The sequence below is a fragment of the Lepisosteus platostomus genome, chromosome 5, assembly GCF_059453375.1.
Source record: "Lepisosteus platostomus isolate fLepPlt1 chromosome 5, fLepPlt1.hap1, whole genome shotgun sequence".
NCBI classification, from domain to species: Eukaryota; Metazoa; Chordata; class Actinopteri; order Semionotiformes; family Lepisosteidae; genus Lepisosteus; species Lepisosteus platostomus.
In genome coordinates this window covers 63,323,793-63,347,110 of record NC_142615.1, presented here as the reverse complement: position 1 = coordinate 63,347,110, position 23,318 = coordinate 63,323,793, and the positions used below count along the sequence as shown (strand labels likewise).

The following is a 23,318-nucleotide window of genomic DNA, read 5'->3' as shown; positions in this document are numbered from 1 at the left end:
TGTCTGGTATTTACTTTGGTCCCTTTTAACTGTTTTTCCATCTACTTTATTGCTTGGAGATGCCACTTTTAAAGGTGATATGTAAAATAAAGTTTTTTTTATTATTGTTATAGAGAAACACGATCAGGTTTTCCCTGGTTCAGAAAAAAGACGATTAAAATCTGTAATCTTTGCACTTGTATGTCATCGGAAAATACAATCAGTTTCTGCTTTGTGTAAGGATGGTGTGGTGAGAAGGTGAGAAAGTGGTGAGAAAGCTGTGCTCCTCAAAGCGCTTTACAGGATAAAAACAATAACAACAATAGTGGCTGGGCAAACAATTTTTTTTATCAAAATACAAAATGAGATACTGTATAATGATGTGCATGAACAAAGTTATACTGCAATTTTCCTTACGCGATTAAAAAAATATTTTTTTTTGAATCCCCGGCGGAACACATTCCATAAGAATCAGCGCTTTACAACCCTTACTGCGTGCGACTGGAAAAGAATTTGTGATCGGATCAACGAAATGCTTCGTAGAAGAAGGCGCTCTTTTCCTCTAGTCTAACCACAAACAAAACATTCCTGTTAGACAAGAGGAATTGAAAAAAAACAATTTTGTCAATGGAAACCGGTGTGTGTGTCTCTCTGCTGAATGAATAAAAGCATTTTATTTAAAAAAAATTTGCCTGGTATTTACTTTGGTCCCTTTTAACTGTTTTTCAATCTACTGTATTGCTTTGAGATGCCACTTTTAAAGGTGATATGTAAAATATTTTTTTTATTATTGTTATAGAGAAACATGATCAGATTTTCCCTGGTTCAGAAAAAAAAGATCTAAAGTGCTACACATAACTTTCTTAATTCGATGTATTTAAAGCAGTGAACTACTGTAGGTGTAACATAACATTCAGAAATACAATCGAGAATGGTTTTGTGGTGTTTGTTTAGATGAAACGTTCCTAAAATGTATAACGTAACAAAATTAAAGACGATTAAAATCTGTAATCTTTCCACTTGTACTGTATGTCATCGGAAAGTTTCTGCTTTGTGTAAGGATGGTATCAAAAAGTAATCTTAAGTGGTGAGAAAGCTGTGCTCAATGTATTTAAGGGACTTAAAAGTAAAAGGAGATGCTTCATATTGCTTGACTAATTTCAAAAACTAAGTTATAAATGCAGACGCTCCCTCGGTGCCGCGCCGGGTGTAAATATCAAAATATACATTCGTCCCGGGCAGAGGCCGAAGAGCGCCCGGCTGGGGTGCGCGGGGAAGAAACACACACAATAGAAGCAGGAAGCAGAAGCAGGGACCGTTGTCAGAAGGCAAGAAGGTGACTATTCATTGTTATCAAAAATGACTTAGAATCGATCATGTTGTGATATTTTGAAATAAAAAAAGTCAACTGATTGTCCATACTATCGCTATTCTATTTTTTCAAAGAAATGTTTGTTAAAAGAAAAGTCCAGCACCAGCTGGATTTGAACACACAACCGTTGAGTTGGTAATCGGGCACGTAGACCAGTAGGCTACAAGGGAAGTCACATGAAGAGAGAGGCGAAACAGCCCTACACAGCCCTGTCGCAGTACACGAATATAATCATATCGTTATTCAATTTTTTAGATACGCGATTCCATATTATATTAGCAGAAAAGCTTAAAACTACCACTTTTTCACATGCTATTTCACATGCTAGTTAAATACTTGGATGCTTAAAATCGTTAGGGAGAAATGGAATACCGGTGTGTATTTTTCCTTTAAAGTACTGATTCCTGGAATCTGACTGGCTGACACCCTTCTGAAGTGATTCCATAAAATCTGGTATACGGAAAAGAAAGCATTGATACATACAAGTATCTTTAAATACAGTCTTTGCTGTGCTCTTGAGGATCCTTGTGATATTTTGAGCTCTAGTTGAATGATAGGTGTCACATTTTAAATCATTTTCGTAGTTAGAAATTATGAAACGCCCTGTTAAAAGCAAGGGAGTTTTTATGCCTGTTGAAGTAAAACAAAATGCCTGACAAAGTATGGCTTGGACAGATTCCAAGTGCTTGTACAAATGTGCTCAAGAAATTATACTTTGAGTATACAGCTTGTCCAAAGTCATTCATTATTAATACTATTAGTAATATCTTCGGTAAAGGCTTTGATGCATAAATATTTCTGATAAAGGTAGGTTGTGTACTTTTGTCCAACTGAGCAATCTTGCTTTAATAAAATATACCAACATTTTAATGGCTGATGATTAACATGCTGTAATACACAGTTCAAAATTGAAAGCTCAAATGCTGTACATGAGAGGTTAAGCTCCCCCCCGGCGGTTTTACAAGGTGACGCGGATAGTTTCCGGCATGGCATCAAATGACGCGATTAACCACGTGATACTGCGTGACACCACGACACGCCCACCCATTTTGAATGGCTGCATCTGTACTCTTCTCTTTACCGCACGTATGGAGTTTGGGTCTGATCGAGCTCGTTACTCGTCACTCACGCAATCTACTACTTTCATCCAATACAGCCCTTTATTTGGCTTTAAACTCCACCTGTTACCCCTCACACTCAATGTTTCAGAAAAAGGGTTTTAATTTAAGCTTTGCCCAGCAGTGTTTGAGCAGACAGAAGAAATAGAAGCGCCATTCGCGCCAGTTTAGCATAGTAACCACTAACTCCAATAATCCACTAATTATTATTATTATTACAAAAGCGAAAGAATCCCAGCTTCTGCATAAAAACCCACAAAAAAAAACTATTGATATTGTGCATCTCCAACACTGGCTGGAGACGCTGTGTGTGTCCGGGCTCAGCGGTTATATAGGACAGGACTCGGCGAGCTGCAGGTGAAACTCATTGCTCTGCGCTCCCCGTGCGGAATGCGCGTCTCCTCCCTCCAGACTCGTCACACCGCCTTCTACAGCAGGAAAAAAAAAAACTCCCCTTTACTGTCTTCATACATCCCTCTTAAATCCCAGGAACACAGAAACTCCGGGGCGTTTCTGTGAGTCAGTACTGGGTTTCTCTGTTCGAGATTACAAGCAGAAACAATAAAAGCGCTGAAAGCAGGAAGTTATTTCTGCTCGTAGGCATAAACGTGTAAAAATACATTTTCTGATTCCTAAAACCTAATAAAATCCATGTAAGTCTCCCTTTTGTTCCCAATGCACATAACTGAATATAAACCAGTCAAGTTCAGGTACTTTTCTGCTGAATATAAATACACTAGTTCTGGCGCAGCTGTTACAACAAAGATACTTACGAACTATTTTTTTCATACGAGCTCTTGCCGTTTTAAAATTGAATATTTTTTCATTTCGCTAAATCACACGAAACACCAACAACACTCATCATAAGCATCTGACCAATCACATTCCTGAATTTTAAAAGTATTTAGTATTTATTTTTAACTTGTTTTATTTTAAAAAAATGTATACACCTGTTTTACATATCCTTGCCATTTTTGGCATATTGTAAGTGGATTGTAACTACAAATTAATAATTCCTGATCTTTATAACTGTGTATCATTTCTTTTTACCTTGTTTTAATATGTTTTTAATTATTTTTGCATTTTATAGAACTTTTTTAATATATTGAGCATTTTAGCATAATTTTAAAATAGGACTATCAATGCTCCTGACTTCTAAAACCTGTATTTATTCTGACATTTTTCTCTCCAACTGCAGATGAGGAGGGATGCATTTGATTTTAAATTGGTTGATTTTAGGGGAAAATGTACATTAATTTCTTTGTACGTATCATCAGTGGGAAACTTGGCATTTTGGGATGAATTGCAATCTTTACTGCAAGACTGATATAGAAATGACGGGAGATTTAAATGACACATTTGATAAATCAGACAGGCACAGTACAACATCTAAAATGGCAGAACCCTCTAAAGTACTGAAATATTTTAGGCACATTCATAATCTACGAGATGTTTGGTGGTTGCTGTGTCCTGCTACCCTTTCATATTTTTTAATGTGCATGAATCTGTCCCACTTCTTTTACTAGTTTTTAAGGAAGATTCTGAAATATCTGATTACGAGATCAAGCCAGAAAAAAAATGATGACAATTAGTAAGAAGAAAGATACAATGTATTGACAATGTAATATGCTTTAAAGGATTAAAAGGAAAATAAATACTTTATCTATGCAAACTAATTCAACTGAGCTCCTCTTAACACTATAGCCTGAAGAATTGCCAAAGCACAATGTATCACTTTGGGTGACACTAAGGGAAGAGGAACACAACACTCAAAACCACAAACCACTTATTTTCAACAGCAAAAATATGCTTGAAAATATTTGACAAAAAAAAAGAAACCTTACACGCATGGAAACCAATATTTATCTGCTAGGGTAGAATGCAGCAGAGAACAGTAGGGCAGAAGGTTAGTGTAACTCTATAGTGCATCACAGAGGCCAGTCTCTTCCCCTCATTATGCAGGCTGACTTGTTCACAGTGAACTGTCCTCCAGCGATAGTCAGCTGCAATCACTGACATCAGACATGATGTTAATACTTTGGCTGATTTGGTTAATGCGTTTTCCTATTAAACAGGAGATCTTGAGTTCAAATCCCAGTGGTGCCTTTCTTCCTGTCTTGTCTTATAGAATGTATCACTATGGATGATCATGTGCGGCTTGATTTTGTTAAATGCAAGTTTTCATTTTCTTTCTAGAACAACTTGCTTTTCATGAAATTCATACAGCTTGCGAAAGATGAAACACAGATCTTGCTTATCAGTGCAAAACAAATATCACAGGCCGGCAAGAATAAAGTCTTTTTTTTTACCAAAAGCTTGCAAATGGAGAAAAGGGATGCACGTGAGTCTCTGGGAGCTGTTAATTGAAAGGTTAGTGGTGCGAGCCCATTTCTTATTATTCTACTTAATTGGATTTCTTAGTAAAACCTTAACCCACTTGATATTTGCAGGAAATGCAGTTTTTTTGTGTGACGAACTACAACAAGTAAACAAGTGAGTACATTAGTCATTATCACTGGGAATGACCAGTCATGGCCAACATTCAAGAGAATCGTATTCAGTCACGGACTTTGACCTTCAAATGGCTGGCGGGAGAATTCATTTATACTCTCGTTGCACCCTTAGTTAAAATATTTAAAATTACAACACAGATTTGTTGGAGAACTTGAAAAGCAAAAAAGACAGTTGGACAGCATGATTATGTTAGGACTGTACATTTGTATTTCAATACTTTTGTATATTTATCTTAATTTTAATATACATGTAACCATAAATGCTGTTCTATATATATATAAAGATTGTTGTATTTTATAATATTTTAGCAGAGGGCACAAGGGGGTCTATTATACCTTGCGAAACATCCAAGACAACTATAATAGAGGCTCATATTTTAATAAAATTTGCTTTAAAAGAAAACCAAACTTTGTATGATATCATCCCTCAATATCGACGTTCAGTTGAAGGATTTGAAGAAGCAACAGCGATAGGTGAGTACATTGATTTTGGACCCATGTTTGCATCTGAATAATCTTTCCTCCTGGAAAGAATTAAAAACAGGTCTGTTTTGAGTCTCATGATGATTCTCTTCTGGATCTGAAAAAAAAAACAGTGCAAATTTGTTTCCGATGTATTTTTCAATTTTATCAGATTTTTTCAGGTGAATGCAGTCGATACGTTCAAGTTTTTATATGATGACAGGACCTACACTTAGGGCTCAGTACTGATAACACTGCTGATATTGATGGAGTAGAAATGAGTGATGTATTGGCAGCTTTATCTGAGGCGAGAAGTCCTAGAACACCTACAAAAATGTTAGGATTCAGAGGAAGAAATATTTTTCTACCTCACCCAATCCTGCTGCATTAACGAGGCTGAAGTTGGCTGCTTATTCGCCAGCTTCTTATTCGCGTTTTACGTTCCACCTTAAGTGCTGCTGCTGTGATGTTATGCCGCCTTTCGCCTGTAGATGGCTCTCTATAGTCATTTTTAAAAATACTAATCCGAGTTGATTACTGCACATATCCTCAGTAAAGGGGAATATGTAAGTAATGATTATCCAAATTGCATTTTTGTATGAAACACATTTCAGAAAATCGAAAACCAATTTTCAAAACTCACAATAACACAAACTGACATGTTAGACAACAAGTAAATAAGACAAAAGCAAAACGTGAATTCTCAAAGTCTCAAAATCTTGCATTTTGCAAGAAATGTTATTATAGCAGTTTACAATGGGACATTTAGAACATGGCATATGAGAATATATGGTTAACGGAGGATGAGCAAAGGGTGATGACACTTTCTGCTTATTGCTATGACCCTCCCTCCTGATTATAAAATCGTCTCACAATTCTGCCACTGAGGTGTGAGACACAATGTAACAGACTCTCAAAATCCTGAACTTCAGGAAATGTTGCTGTACCATTTTTAAAATATGACCCTCTGAATGTGGCATGAGAGAATTTATAGGGAAAAGCTAATTGCTCTTTCTGTTGTATTGCAATGGCCCCTGTTTAGAAAAAAACATCTCAGAATTCTGACACAAAGGTGTGAGACACAATGTAACAAATTATGAAAATCATGAAGCATAAGAAAATTTACTGTACCATTTTTTTAATATGACCCTCTGAACATGGCATGTGAGGATTTATAGTCAACAAAATAGCACCCCTTCTGCTGAATTACTTTTTCCCTCCTTCCTCGTTACCAAAACATCTTAGTATTCTGACACTAAGGTAAGAGAGACAAAATCACTCATCACGAACATTTGTAATTACAAAACTTCACTGTTGCATTTCTGCGTTGTGACATTCTGAACATGGCATGTTAAAGTATATAGAAAACCTAGATCAGAACAGGTTAAATGTAATTCATAGTGATTTATATTTTTTTAATTCTTTCTAAATGAAAAAATATGTTTTTCAGTGATTATGACACTTCGGTATTACATAAAATATGCTTCAATGCCAAAATAAATAATAATGGAAAAAATACCCACAGTGGACATTCATAGTTGTGATTATAGGAATGTTATATATCAGGTGGGTAGCTGTGTCAGCATGCGTAGGCTGCATAGGAAAAAGTAAAGGATTATTCCATGCTGAAAAGAGAAGAAAGGAAACATAACATGTTGGCCGTGGAGCCTTCTTCAGGTGTTAGAAAGACAGGGCAGTAAGCAAAGATAATTTTCTTTATCTTTGCTTACTGCAGTTTAAAGACTTTAGGAAGTTTTACGGCTAACAGCTCCACATCAACTTCCTTTTATAACTAACCTCATCAGATCCCTCAACTCTTCCAATTTCTCACTTCAGAGAAGGATAAAAAACTCAATCATCCTCTACAGAGAAAAACCATCAACACCCCTACCACCTCCACCAATCCTAACCTAATCCTTGTTTTTACTATACCCTCTGACCTTTCCCTTTCACCCCTTTGCATCCTCAGCTAACTTATTTTAAAATTACAATAGACTGTATAGTATTTATGTTTAAAATTAAGGTAAATATGTCAAAATATCAAAATCCAACTGCACAGTGCTATCGTAACAATGCTTGTCAAGTTCTCAAACAAACCTGCATTGTATTTTTAAAATATTTCTGCAGAGGATTCAACTGGAGTATAAATGAAGATTCGACGATAATTTTTTCTGGGGAGTTGCAATGTTGGGCATTATTGGACATTTCCCGGTGACCCTGACACGTGTTAAACACTCGCATTTCCTGCATATATTAAAATGGTTATGGTTTCGCTGAGAAATCCAATTGACTTAAGACAACGTTTACACTGCAGAAGAATCCCATCCCTGGGTGGACTCGAACCACCAACCTTTCAGTTAAAAGCTAAATGCGCTAACCGATTGCGCCACAGAGACTGACTGGTAGGGTCTTCTCTCGAATCACAAGTTTTCGATTAAAAAAAAAATCTCTTTCCGTTTATTTTGCCAGACGGTAATATTTCTTCTGCACTGATAACCAAGAATTGAATTTCATTTTTCGCAAGCTGTGTGAATTTCATCAAAAACAAGTTTTCCAGAAAGGAAATGAACACATGCATTTAACGAAATCAAGCCCTTTGTGATTGCCCGAAATGATACGTTCTGTACTACAAGATAGGAAGAAAGACACGGCTGGGATTTGAATCCCGGTTCTTTTGTTTACTAGAGAAGCAACTAGGCTACTGTGACAGGACGACCATCCCCTTTTACAGCCACTTGGACACACCGCTCTGAGACATCTGCGTTCAGTAAGCGCTGAACCTGCACTCAGAGCAAATTGCCTCTTTTACATAGCAGCCCGGACACTGAGAAACGAAGAGAACTGGCTTTTATCTGGCATTTTCATGTCCAATGCGTTTGATATCTCCCAAGGGCGACAGAGTTCTTTTGCGACACTATTTCTTCTTCTTTTTTATTTCTGTAGCTTTGATAAAAAAACGAGAAATCGTGCAAGGGAAAAATGTCTTTTTTTCATAGAGAAAACGTGCACCAGGAAATGTTGTGTTGAGAAGAAATGATTTAACATGATACGTGACCTAATTTATCGGAGCAATTGCTCAACCAGCAAGGTCTGGAGAGGTTGGAGAGTCTGGTGGATGTGATAATTATACGGTGTTGTGAAAGAAAACAGTCTTTCTTTGAATTCTCAGTCAAACGGAATTTAGGTGCGAAACATAAACCCCTTGTCTGATTTAAAGAGATTATATTTTAAAACTCATAAAAAATCAGAAAACACATGTTTCTCACTTTGAAATTTTAGACGGAGCGGTGCATTACTAGTAGCGGCGCTGAGCACGCTATGGGGAAATTCAGGGTATGTGAAATGCCAGCGGTTTAATAAACAACGCGTCTGATTTCGAATAATAAGATTGTAGGTTCGACTTCTACCTGGCTCGTGTAAATTTTATTCAAGCTCCTCAGTAATAGATGTATATTATGTAATGAACCGCACCTGAAAGCAAACGTTGGGTCTGTTTCCTTTGTTTTCCAGCATGAAATAGCAAATCGTTACAAAAAGCACCTGCTAATGTCCAATAGCGGGTTTTTTTTTTTCAAATTACATTCTCAGGCTTCAGACACTTTTTAATAAAACAAAAGTGTCCGGAAACTCATTAACTTTCAGGTTTGCTTGAACCTGTATTAAAAAAAGTTATCTGAAACTTCCGGGATTCCATTATCTGATGTAGCTGTCTCTAAAGTTGGACATGATGTTAAGCAGATGTGAACTGTGCCTTTTCTCTTAAAAAAAAAACAAGTTCTTTTTTTCCTCTTCACTCCAATGCTGGAGACTGTAAGCCTCTGTGAGCTCCACACTGCGTGTCCTGTACTGCTCTATTTTGTTTAGATTATCTATATGGTGTACAGATAGAACTCAACTGCATGGTGTGAATTCCGTGTTCAGGACCAGCAGAACCTGAAAAAGTAACAGCTGACCTCGATGTGATTTGAACATGCAGCCTTCTGATGTGGAGTCAGACGCGCTACCGTTGCGCCACGAAGTCACGGCTGTCCGTGCCTTTGAATTCCCGAAAGGAGACAAATCAGCTTCACAAAAAAAAAATCTCCTGTGAAGTGCGCAGCTCTTCCGAAGAGAGTCTCTTCTTCCCAGACCACATTTTATTCTTCCTGCGCAGCTCTTGTGCAGGTGTTGTTCTCAATTACAGATCCAGGAACACTGATTGTTTTTTCTATTTTTTTTTAAATTAAGTACCCCATGGTGCAACGGTAGCACGTCTGACTCTAAATCCCCAAGTTCATTTTCAAAGTATATCGGAGTCAACTGATACTGATCAGGTTCTGCTGCTACTGAACCCGCAGTCTTCACCTTAAAGTTCAATTCCCCAAGCCTTTTGACCTTATATGTCCATCCCTTCTCGTCAAAACTCGTATTTTCACAGGGTACCCTTCAGAAATCGCAGTATAGAATGAAAAAACTCCAGTAGATCTCGGTCGCTGTTGGTGATTTTCCTTTTAAAATAAATGAATCTCTGGAAATTTTACGTAGTGTATCACTTTCACTGAGACCGAGAAGTGTTAAGCTGTTCATGCGTCTTTGTGGCTCAGTTGTTAACCAAAAGGGTGGTGGTTTGAGCCCTTCCAGGGACGCTACGAGCCTTTTAACGTACACACCCTCCTCACTTCATTTCTCCACGGCCGGTCTTGTACCGCTAACAAATACAGAGCCCGTAGGAGGCAGTAAGCTCGCATATATATAGCTCACTGTGTATATAATGAAGAAGCAGAAGTTAGTTTCTCATCTGCGCGTTAGAGCCTTACGCAACTCGTAGTGTACCAACAGCTAGGGTTTGATCCCTGCACGGGCTATTAGTTGAAAGGCCATTGTAAATGACGTATAAGAGATTTATAGATAGATACTTTATTGATCCCGTGAGGGAAATTAATAAAGCTTATCCAGCTGGCTTTTATGTTTCACACTAAATTGCGATCTTGAAACCAAAATGAAATTGACATTTGTACTGTATGTTTTTTTTAATTACAAAGCAAACAGAGTATTCCCTTAATTCAAAGATCAGATATTGGCCAAAACAAGACAATCAGACGTGGGCTGACTTTGGAACAGGAGCCTCTGCTTCGTCGGTTATTGAGCTTTTGATCAATGTCTGAGTGAAAAAGATTCGCTATTTTTACTCTTTGATTAAAGTACACAAAAAGCACCTTCCTTCGAGCCGGAATCGAACCAGCGACCTAAGGATTCCCTACTGACTCCACTGCAGTCCCCCGCTCTACCAACTGAGCTATCGAAGGGTTGTCAAATGCTCCCTGGCACATACTGGCCAATGTAGTGAAATGTTCCGGGTGATTTAAATCCCAGTTCGACATCAAGTTTCCAACTCGTTTCCTTAGTCTTGTTTACCTTGAATTTAAGCCACGAACCAGGATTCTACTGTATAAACTTCCGGGAATATTACAAAATGTTTGATGGGGCATCAATCATTCCAGGCGGAAATGGACTCCTTTTTGTTTCTCGAGGGATCATATTAAACATTGCATTAGTATCGAGAGGAGGATCACCATGAAACACAAAACAAACAGTTTCATTCTGTCTTTTTTAGAAAGTAGCATTTGTGCTACATTAATTATATTTTCGTGGAAATATAGAAGTTGTAAATGTTAAAATTTATATTTGAATCGAAATGTGGTTTTGAGTTAAATATTAGCGTGTTCATGTAATTAGTTTGTTTGTCATTACTATATATATTGCCATGTTACTAGAATTTGTAACTGAAGTTTACTAGTTGTGTTTTTATGATGATTAGCCATTTGTTGATTACAATATTGTATATAATGTATAATTTGAACTACATATTTTTCAGGTGTGAATAATTGTATATTTTAAGAATAAATTTCTAAAACAAATCATTGGCTTTATTTACTAGTTTCTACACCTATAAAATATTTATTTGATGTATAATAGACCTTTAACTATACAGATGCAGCCATTCAAAATGGGTGAGGTATTTCGCGGCATACCCCGGTGGGCGTGTCGCGGTATCACGCGATTCACGTGTGTCACGTGACTAACTATCCGGCGTCGCCTTGTAAAACCGCCAGGGGGAGCTTAACCTCTCATGTACAGCATTTGAGCCTTTAATTTTGAACTGTGTATTACAGCATGTTAATCATCAGTCATTAAAATGTTGGTATATTTTATGAAAGCAAGATTGCTCAGTTGGACAAAAGTACACAACCTACCTTTATCAGAAATATTTATGCATCAAAGCCTTTACTGAAGATATTACTAATAGTATTAATAATGGATGACTTTGGACAAACTGTATACTCAAAGTATAATTTCTTTAGCACATTTGTACAAGCACTTGGAATCTGTCCAAGCCATACTTTGTCAGGCATTTTGTTTTACTTCAACAGGCATAAAAACTCCCTTGCTTTTAACAGGGCGTTTCATAATTTCTAGCTACGAAAATGATTTAAAATGCGACACCTATCATTCAACTAGAGCTTAAAATATCACAAGGAAAAATACACACCGGTATTCCATTTCTCCCTAAACATTGTAAGCTTCGAAGTCTTTAACTAATGTGATACTGGAGTCAACAAGCATACTTTTAGAATTTGATTAAAAGGGAATATAATATGGAATCGCGTATCTAAAGAATTTAATAACGGTATGATTATATCCGTGTACTGCGACAGGGCTGTTTCACCATCATGCGAGCTGTCTTGTAGCCTACTGGTCTAGGTGTGTGACTACCAACTGGCAGGTTGTGTGTTCGAATCCAGCTTGTGCTGGACTTTTATTTTAACAAACATTTCTTCGAAAAAATAGGTAAGCGATATTATGGACAATCAATCAAAATATAGCAACATGATCGATATTTGCGATATTTTGAACATATCTTCCCTTCTGACAGCGGTTCCTGCTTCTATTGTGTGTGTGTGTGCAACAGACTAAATTTTTATAGAGAAATGGAGGCTGGACAGTATGCGTTACAATATAAACATTTATATTGATTTAAATCGTGTTCTGATTTAAATCGCAAACGCGTGTTTAATTATGTGTTTTTTAATCATAATCAGGCTAATGCATTTCTACATTTTCTGTATGAACCTCTAAGCTGGTCACACAGCATGCTGCCCCATATATCAGGGAGCAGTTTGGATCAAGGCACCGTCTCTTTCAAGACAACGATCCGAAACACACAGCAGCAAGGGTGAGGCTTATAGCAGGAGTGAACTGGGTGAAAACTCCAGCTGAATCCCCAGATCTAAATCCGATAGAAATGGTTTGGCATTCGTTGAAAGACTACATTCGGAAAACCGCTAAGCCCGTCACAAAGCAGGAACTGATCGATGCGATCTATAAATTCTGGGAGGAAGAACTGACCGAACAAAATTGTAACAATTTTATTAACAGGCTGTTTCGTGTTCTTCCTAGGACCAGGACAGTAAAAAAGAAAGCGGTAAGACGGAAAAAAAGAAAAGTTTATTTTGACTTCTGTTCCGCGACTGATGAATACTACTGTGTGACTTTATTTCTTACATGAATTATGTTATTTTGCCACAGGCCGTGGGTCTCTGCTCTCGGCCACTGGCCAGGGTGCCAACCTGTAGAAGCAGCACCTGTATGGAGACATTTCGGCAGCAGCGGGAGCATTACGATGCATTACTGGGGAGGATTGGGAGGCTAGAGTTCCAGCAGTCAAACAGTTGAGCAGCTGTCTCCCGAAAAGTGCCTCTCCCCGCCGCGCAGGTTGCAATGCCTGGCGGAAGCTCTGCCCCCCGCAGAGCACACACCGCCTCAGGACACTCCATCCCGGCCTCTCAGTTCACCACCGCGCAGGAATCTGTTGATGCTGTCCCCGCCGGCTATCTCCCCCCAGGAAGCACAGCGGAATTCACAGACGCCAGTGGGACGAATAATTCTCCCAGATGTCCAACTGCTACCCATCACCCAGGAGATGGAGGGGGGGTTGTACTTGCAGTGCATCGGCATAGACGGGAAAGCAAGAGCCGACCGCTACGCCGCCCTCGTGTTTCGAAATCTTGTGACTTTTGAAATTTACTGGGGGTGGACCACGTCTGTAAATTTCGATGGGTCCAGAGGCAAAAGTGCCTTGCCTTGCAATATCCGGGAAACCATTAGTACGATGGTGAATCGGAGATTCTCAACCCTTGCTGCGTACGACTGGAAAATAATTCGTGATCGGATCAACGAAATGCTTCGTAGGAGGAGGCGGTCTTTTCCTCTTGTCTAACAGTCTGTCCACAAACAAAACATTCCTGTTAGACAAGAGGAATTGAAAAAAAAACAATTTTGTCAATGAAAACCAGTGTGTGTGTCTCTCCCTGCTGGATGTCCCTCTCTCAAACTGCTGAATGAATAAAATAATTTTATTGAAAACGAGTTTGCGATTGTCTGGTCTTTAAATTCTTGAGATACGCGATTCCATATTATATTCCCTTTTAATCAAATTCTAAAAGTATGCTTGTTGACTCCGGTATCGCGTTAGTTAAAGACTTCGATGCTTAAAATGTTTAGGGAGAAATGGAATACTGGTGTGTATGTTTTCTTTAAAGTACCGAGACCAGCCATATACTGTATGTTTAAGTTCCAAAATTAATATCGTTTATGGACTTCACACGCGTTGCAGTATGCTCAGGCACTAAGTAAAAGGAGATGCTTCGTATTGCTTGACTAATTTTAAAAACTAAGTTATAAATGCAGACGCTCCCTCGGTGCGCTGCTCTGGTGCGTCAGCTCCTACGCAGTGCCTGTCTGCCGTAAGCGTTACAATATACATACCCAACACTGCTTGTACCCATCTGTCATGCAAATAAAACACCTTGAATTGAATTGAATTGAGGGGAGAAGGGGGAATACTAAACCCAATACTGGCTCAATGGGCTTTGACGTGCTAATGTGTTGGTTTAACAGTCCGGGTGTGGCAGGCTTCCAATGTCAACTCGACTCGATTGGAAGACAATGAATGTATTTTAGCCCTAAATGAATTAATAGCAAACATGGTTTACATAAAATACATTTTTCCAAGAAAGTTTATAATAATACGATCTATAGTTGAAATCTGAGCCTACTTTAAAAATAAAGGAAAAGCATTTTCAAAGAGCAATCACGCTGTTTATGTAGAAAAAGCGATTAGGTTTATGAGCAATCTAATTACCTATTCGCTTAAAACGCTATATAAAATAAAGTTTATTTAGAGATGAATGATCAGTGTCGCAGTTTAAATAATGAGAGTCAGGAAACTAACACAGCGCCACCGGATTTAATAACGCAATAAAAACGCTATAAAATAATGTGACACAGTACAGCACAGTACAATAATACTGACCATGACTTTAGAAGCATAAATTACCTTACACTCAATTTAAACACAAGCTGTCTTTCTGTATGAACCTCTAAGCTGGTTCATACAGAAAATGTAGAAATGCATTAGCCTGATTATGATTAAAAAACACATAATTAAACACGCGTTTGCGATTTAAATCAGAACACGATTTAAATCAATATAAATGTTTATATTGTAACGCATACTGTCCAGCCTCCATTTCTCTATAAAAATTTACTCTGTTGCACACACACACACAATAGAAGCAGGAACCGCTGTCAGAAGGGAAGATATGTTCAAAATATCGCAAATATCGATCATGTTGCGATATTTTGAAATATAAAAGTCAATTGATTGTCCATAATATCGCTATTCTATTTTTTCGAAGAAATGTTTGTTAAAATAAAAGTCCAGCACCAGCTGGATTCAAACACACAACCTGCCAGATGGTAGTCACACACCTAGACCAGTAGGCTACAAGACAGCTCACATGATCAGGCAGGCGAAACAGCCCTACACAGCCCTGTCGCAGTACACGGATATAATCATACCGTTATTAAATTATTTAGATACGCGATTCCATATTATATTCCCTTTTAATCAAATTCTAAAAGTATGCTTGTTGACTCCGGTATCACGTTAGTTAAAGACTTCGAAGCTTACAATGTTTAGGGAGAAATGGAATACCGGTGTGTATTTTTTTTCTTTAAAGTACCAAGACCAGCTATATACTGTATGTTTATGTTCCAAAATTAATATCGTTTATGGCCTTCACACGCGTTACAGTATGCTCCTATTCTTTTTATGCTCAGCTACTAAGATTTCCCTTCAGTGGTAAAATTCAATATCTACAACGGGCACAGTAAAGACGTTTACAGTAAGTCTTTCTACGACAGACCAACGGACCACGAGTGCCCCTGTCGGTCAACCAATCACGTACCGCGGTATTTTGCGTCATCGCGCATCAGGATGCACGACGCCGTAGCCAATTACCTCCGGTACGTGTCTGTACCGCGCACTTTGAATGGCTGCATCTGTATATGTATATTAGTCCTCTAAATTTATCCGTATAATAGAACTCCAACCATTTATGTATAATAAACATATAATCATAGATGTCTAATTGACGTATAACTATATACGTATACTAGAATTTCATTGTAGACCAGTTACGGAGCACATTTATGCGTCTAAAGTATGCGTTTAATAGTCGTATATTCTACATCTTTTGCCAACTGGGATGTGCCGATTTTAATTTAACAAAGCTAGATACACAGACAGTTTGTTTCTCGAAAGCGTGTTATGTAAAAAAGAGAAAAACGAAAATATATAGATGACAATCTTTCAAAGCTGAAGATTTTACTTTTGAAAAATTGACATTTTATGTATGCAGATGCATTCGCTGGTTTTAGAACTTTGCTGTGCTTCCTGAATCATTTTCAGCGTTATAAAGTGGGTGTAGAGGGAGCGATCTCTTTGTAGAGCAGTTGACAGGCTGGAGATGTTCAGACTACTCTCGTTATTTCTCAAATGCTTACATCATTTTTCTTTCACGCTAGGACGCGAGTGTGTACATGGGCTTGGTTTTCGTTTGACTGATTCTCATTGAAGATTTGGGAATTAACGACGAAAGATTCAGTTTGGCAGAAGGTTTGGTTCACAACGATCTTGAAGACACGCCCATGTAAGGCAGCGTGTGATGATTTGTACTATAAAAGACCAAGTGCTCAAAGTGACGTCTGCGTTTACCGTTTAGACTTTTCCATCTCGGGCGCACTTTTAGAAAGCAAAGATAGAGTAGTTGTGTTGAATCACACTAAGACAACTGTTAGCAGAGTGCTGGGCCTGTAACATAGAGATCGACTGATTGAAACCATCCTTAGCTACGTACATTTTATGCACGATTGATAAGCACACCATCAGTTTAATGAAGTACATTAAAACTGATTTTTCTCTCGTGTGTGTGCAAGCTTAACACTTACAGTACTCTTTAATCTTTACCAATAGCAGATGCCCAAATATATCTTTGGTTGTTCAGAGATCCTTGATAGTTTCCTCAAATCCTTCAAATGAACATCCATATCAAAGCAATTATGTTTAATTTTATTACAATTAAGGTACATATACAAAATATCAACGCACATTTGTATAATGCTCATTTAATAATGATTGTCAAGGATTGTCAAGTTCTCCAACAAATCTGTGTTCTAATTTTAAAATATTTTTGCTAAGGATACAACGGGTGTATAAATGAATTCTCCTGACAGCCAGTTGAAGATAAAATTCCACACGTGAAAATGGTTTTCTTGGACATTGACAGGTACTTAATTGTTTACTTGTAGTTCCACATGAGTAAAATAGACATTTCCTGCAAATTTCAAGAGGGCTTGCGAAGAAATCCCATCAAGCTTTAGCAGAGATTATGGTTACAGTGGAACAGTCTGAAGCTCATCCCTTAGTGGGTTTGAACCACCAGCCCTTCATTTAACAGCTGCACAGAGACACACTCCCGTTGCTTTTTGCCGTTCACACGTTTGTAGTTAAAGAATTATAAAATACTGACATTTTCCTGCCAGCCGGCAGTATTTCTTCTGCACTGACCATGAATAACCAATAACTTTATTTCATCTTTCGCAGTCTGTAATCCACAGAAAATGAAGTGAATACTTGTATTAAGCTAAATCAAGCCGACAGAGATGCACTGCCGTTGTTTTTCTCCACTTTTCGTTAAAAGGAGAAAAATCACTGACATTTTCTTGCGGTATTTCTTCTGTCCTGATTAGCAAGACTTATATTTTATCTTTCAGAAGTTGTATGAATTTCTTGAAGTTCAGAAACAACTTGTTCCACAAAGGAAATGAACACTTGGTTCAAAGTAAATCAAGACGTATGTATCTCTCGCCGCGTGTGCTCTTATATGTCCATCTCTCTACTTTTCTCTCACTCTGACAGTCTGTGCAGAGTTTCTGAAGGGGATGTAACACCACTTGGCAAAGAGAAAAATTATCAGAGGCAGAATAAAAAATCATTATTCTCTTCTCAGTCAGATTCACAGCTCAGAGACAATCGGACAGAAGCTCCATACTTCTTTTTATCCGTCAATCCAGAACCAGAGGACATTCAGACAATCAGTGCTGTTACATGAATAATATCAGACAGAACAGCCTGGACTCAGGTCACATCTCCCCATTTTCTCCTTCCTCACAGCCACTTAGAGACAGAGAAGAGTTCCTGGTTCTCCTCTCTGTGAACTGGGCTCAAGACTCACTGATCTGTCAGCTGTGGACTCTGTTCCATGTCAGAAGCAAGAAGCTTCTATTAACCCTTTCCAGGACCTCCAGCCCTTCAGTATTACTTTCTTTACTGTATGTCAGTCTCCAAACATGTTTTATAAATGTTTTATAACACACGTGAGTGTGGAATTATCTTTTTATGTAATAAACACAAGTAGTGACACTTTGGTCAGTACACTGTATATTGATTATTAGTAGCCAATGGGCCGATGGTCGTGTCTACAGTAGTGACCAGTTGACCAGTCTGTAGCTCTCAGCAGTGGGACTCAGATCACACAAAAGAAGACCTGTCTGTGTGTGATTCCACACCAGCCCAGGGAATCACCAGCTCTCATATGTCTCTCACAGGTGTCTCACAGTCTTATAAATTTACAATTAGATGAATTATTGTAACAGGTAATCAGACTACCTATGGAACTGAGAGCAGGCTGGAAATAAAACCGGGATACACATTTTAACCTCCAGGATCAGGTTCCTGATCCTCCTGGCTTCTATACTCTGATGATTCGTTTAAAACATTTAAAAGCACTTATTACAAGGACTAGTGCTCGTTCTCTACTGCTCCACACGGGTACGCCTTGTAACACATTAATCTGCGAAGTAAACTATTTTTTTTCCTGTTTAATGAATTTAATTCCTTGGTTTGTCGCTCTCCTTTTACAACTGTTATGATTCGCTTCTCTTCACAGCCCGGTGTGTTCTTTTTTGGGGGGGATGTTATATCTGTAAGAAAAGCCCCCCAGGCTCCGGACAGGAGTCTCCTCCAGCGGAGACGCGCTCTGCTCTGTTACAAAGAGCGCTGTGACATCACAGACACCAGCCTGAGCGCCTGGATCAGAGAGCAAGACCGCGGGAGGTGCAGGGTGCGCACGGAGGAGACTTATTGATCACTTATCTATCGAAAACCAATTAATTCAATTAAAAAACCGTAGAATAAACAATTAGCTTCACCGATTGGTGAGTACTGATTCTTTTTCTGGTTTTGATCCTGTTTTAAATATCTAGAAAACAGTCAATAAAGACTGTATCGATCAATTACCGTAGTGCGTTTAGTGTAAAAAATGTTCAAACCGAAATTAAACAATGATTATTCTTATTATTATTTAGGTAACTGTATCCTAGAGCTAAAAAAAAATATTCCAAGTTGATAAATGTATGTAAGTAACAGTTTACATGTATTTTTTCCCGTGTTTATAAATCATAAGTATGGTAACCACGGGGACAGGCGCCATGTCACTGTGCGCGTCTAGGTGTATCCCGTTCGTCACAAAGAGCGATGTGACGTCATGGGTAGCAACAAATACTAATACTAGTGTATTCATATTAATATTAATGAGAGTACAACTGGTTGTTTTAATGCTAGTGTTCATGTGAGCATTAATGATGATAGCGCTACTGATAGTTTTAGTTTTAATGTTCATATTCATGTTAATATTAAATATAATTATAGTGTTACTGTTAGAGAATTAACAGTAGTAGTAGTAGTTTTAATACTACTGTTATTCTCGCATTACTGTTATTCTCTTTGGGGGAATTAAAAGCACACATGGTGAGTGACCTCGTGGTGCAACGGTAGCGCGTCTGACTCCAAATCGGAAGGTTGCGTGTTCAAATCAGGTTGAGGTCAGCTGATGTGTTTGCAGGTGCTGCTGGTGCTGAACCTGGAAATTATACCATACAGTTGTGTTTTAGCTGTACACCACATAAGTAATCTGAACGAAATAACAGCGCAGTACAGAACTACCAGTCAGGAGCTTATGCAGCGAATCATCTTGAACACGGCAAGAGAAAAGGCATATTGCACATCTGCGAAACATCACGTCCGACTTTAGAGACAGTGACATCAGAGAATGGAAGTTTCAGACCGCTTTTCTGTTACAGGTTCAAGCAAACCTGAAAGTTAGGGAGTGTTTGGTCACTTTTGTATGAAAAAGTGTCTGAAGCCTGTAATTATAATTTGCCCTTTTTTAATTGTGGTTGAAATCCACTCCCATGTACCAAGACCTTACAGTATATTCATGTTTACTTAAATGACTAACTATTGGACTATTGGACATTAGTTGGTGTTTTTTTTTTGTAACGATTTATTTCATGCAGGAAAGAAAGGAACCCAGACCCAACGTTTGCTTTCAGGTGGGGTTCATTTACATAACGGACATCTATTTCTGAGGAGCCTGATTTGAATCACACAACCCCGGTAGAAGTCGAATCGACAATCTTATAAACCGAAATCAGACGCGTTATCCATTAAACCACTAGCCCGTCACGTAAATTAATTGCACCATGGTGAGTTCAGTGTAATACCCCACCCCAATCTTAAATTTCTAAGTGAGAAACGTGTTTTCTACATTTTTTTTTAGTTTTAAAAAATCATCACTTTTAAGCAGACAAAGCCTTTATGTGTCGCTCTGAATTTCTAATTGATTTAGAATTCCAAGACAAAAGCGTTTCGTTCCACAACGGCATGAAATGATCACGTCTTTCACTCTACTTCTCTCTAGTAGTAAAGCAGATCTTGCTAGGTGAGCATTTGCTCTGGTAAATTAGGTCACTTTTCATGTTAACTGACTTCTTCTAAACACAACATTTCCCGGTGCATGTTTTCTCCATGAAAAAAGACATTTTCCCTTACATGATTTCTCGTTTGTTTCATCAAAGTGTACAGAAAGAAGAAAGAAAGGAAAAGTGTCGTTAATGAACTCTGTCCTCCTTGGGAGATGTCAAGCGCATTGTACATGAAAAGTGCCCGATAAAAGCCATTTCTCTTCATTTCTCTTACGGTCAGGGCGCCTGTTCCGTGTAAAGGAGGCAGCTTGCTCAGCCGGCAGACTCAGGGATTAGTGAACCCATATGGCTCAGAGCGGTGTGTCCAAGCGGCTATAAAAGAGGAGAATTCTGCTGGCACCGTAGCTGAGTCGGTTTAAGTACCTGTCTTGTTAACTGGAGATCCTGGCTCCACATCCCAGCTGTGCCTTTCTTCCTGTCTTTTTGTGCAGAAACTACCATCTTGGACAACCGCATAGGGCTTGATTTAGTTTAAAGCATGAATGCATTTCCTTTCTGCAACAACTTGTTTTTCAAGAAATTCATACAGCTTGTGAAAAATGAAATGTAATTCTTGGCTATCAGAGCAGTAGGAATATTGCCGACTGGCAAGAAAATGCAAGCAATGTTTATTTTTTGACCGAAAAGTGCGAATGGAGAAAAACTTCTCTCATCAGTCTCTGTGGTGCAATCGGCGAGCGTGTTTGGCTGTTAACTAAAAGGTTGGTGGTTCAAACCCACCCAGGGACGATCTTCTTATTATTGTCAATGTAAACACTGTCTCCGCTAAAGCCGAAACCTTAACCCTCTTTATATTTGCAGAAAATGCGAGTCTTTTGCCCGTGTCCAACAACAACACTTGAGACCGGGGAAGTCCAATAGTGATCAACACCGCAACTCCCCAGAAATCCATATTCACCCTTGGAAAAGTATCTTTGAATGGCTTGCGGGAGATATCATTTATACTCCTGTTGCGTCCTCTGCTAAAAGAGTTTAGAAATACAACGCAGATTTGTTTGAGAATTTGACAAGCACTGTTACAGTACGTTAGCACTGTGAAGTTGGATGTTGATATTTTTATATATTTACCTTAATTTTAACATAAACGCTGTACAATCTATGCTGCACAATCAAACACAGGTATATTTTGAGTCTCATGCTGATCGTCCTGTGGATCCAAAAGAAAATTTTAAAGCTGATACATTTTCGATTGGAATTTGCATCTAGCTACAACGTCCCTGGAAAAGAGATTTTATTAGTTGCGTGCAATCGGTATCTTTTACTTTATGTATGATAGTGGAAATAGTTTTAAAAATGTTTTCTAAAGAAGATTGTATTGCCAGGACCTGCCTTTAGCGCTCAGTAGCGATGACGCTGTTGATATAGATGGAGAAGAAATGTAAGATGAATTGATGATCTAAGCTAAAATAGCCCTAACACGCCTCCTGTAACAGTGTTTGTATTCATAGCAAGTAATATTTTTTTTTCAAACCCGAACGTTGCTTTTGTATTAAGTGTTATGTAACCATTAGCGGTTTCGGTAGCTTCTGAAGACCGCACTTTTCCAAACTGAAGCCTATAAGAACATTATTCAAGATACACCATGGCCCAGAATCGTGCATCGGGACAAAGATTAACATCCATTGAAAGTACTCCCAAATAAAAGATTTGACCGAAAAATTAAGAGTAGGCAAGTATTAAAACAAAACCATAACTTCTTGACTTCCAATCTCTTTCCTGGTTCAGGCCATGTAAAATGACATATTCAGTGGACTCATGCCGAGGTTGTGAGTTTAAGCCTCACCTGGAGCAGCCCGGTTTTCTGTCTTGACAGGTAAACAGTGTTTTGTGTTATTTGCTAAATGGAGAGAGGATTCTGTGTTAATTGTGCTCCTCCTGGGAGAGGTCAAGATGAGAAGTTCACGAGGCTGGTGGTAAATATCCTGTCCAGGAATATCGGGGCTGTAGGGGGTCAGATCTATAGATGTAGAAAACACATTAGTGGAGACGGTGTGTCTGCTCTCCATGAGAGAGCCGGGCGGGAAGAATAATCTGTGGTCTGGGAAGAAGAGACTCTCGTTGGAAGAGCGGCGCTCCTCACAGAAGAGAATGAAAAAAAATATTTTTCAGGGACGCTGATTGTTCTCTTTGGGGGAATTAAAAGAACTTGTGGCGAGTGACCTTGTGGCGCAATGGTAGCTCGTCTGATTCCAGATCAGAAGGTTGCGTGTTCAAATCACGTCGAGGTCAGCTGAGGAGTTTGCAGGTGCAGTTGGTGCCGACCCCGGAAACTACACCACGCAGTCGGGTTTTATCTGTACACCACATAGGTAATCTGAACGAAGTAACAGCGCAGTACAGAACACCCAATCAGGAGCTTATGCAGCGAATCATCATGAACACGACAAGAGAAAAGGCACACTGCATATCCGCGAAACATCACGCCCGGCTTTAGAGACAGTGACATCAGAGAATGGAAGCTTCAGACCCCCTTTTTGTTACAGGTTCAAGCAAACCTGAAAGTTAGGGAGTGTTTGGTCTTTTTTGTTTGAAAAAGTGTCTGAAGCCTGTAATTATAATTTGCCCTTTTTTAATTGTGGTTGAAATCCACTCCCATGTACCAAGACCTTACAGTATATTCATGTTTACTTAAATGACTAACGCCATTGGACATTAGTTGGTGTTTTT

The 23,318-nt window shown here is 38.6% G+C and overlaps 1 protein-coding gene and 3 non-coding genes across 4 annotated transcripts in view; 3 read left to right on the top strand and 1 right to left on the bottom strand.

Moving 5' to 3' along the window:
* Positions 1–23,318, top strand: part of LOC148670971 (zona pellucida sperm-binding protein 3-like) — a 44,196-nt gene that overhangs the window by 8,747 nt on the left and 12,131 nt on the right. The gene's annotated exons all lie outside the window — the stretch shown is intronic.
* On the bottom strand, positions 10,642–10,729 carry trnac-gca (transfer RNA cysteine (anticodon GCA)). Its single transcript is given in 2 exon segments — positions 10,642–10,677; positions 10,693–10,729. It is a non-coding gene; the product is annotated as a tRNA-Cys (tRNA).
* Positions 21,307–21,380, top strand: trnan-guu (transfer RNA asparagine (anticodon GUU)). The gene has a single exon. It is a non-coding gene; the product is annotated as a tRNA-Asn (tRNA).
* trnaw-cca (transfer RNA tryptophan (anticodon CCA)) lies at positions 22,809–22,880 on the top strand. The gene has a single exon. It is a non-coding gene; the product is annotated as a tRNA-Trp (tRNA).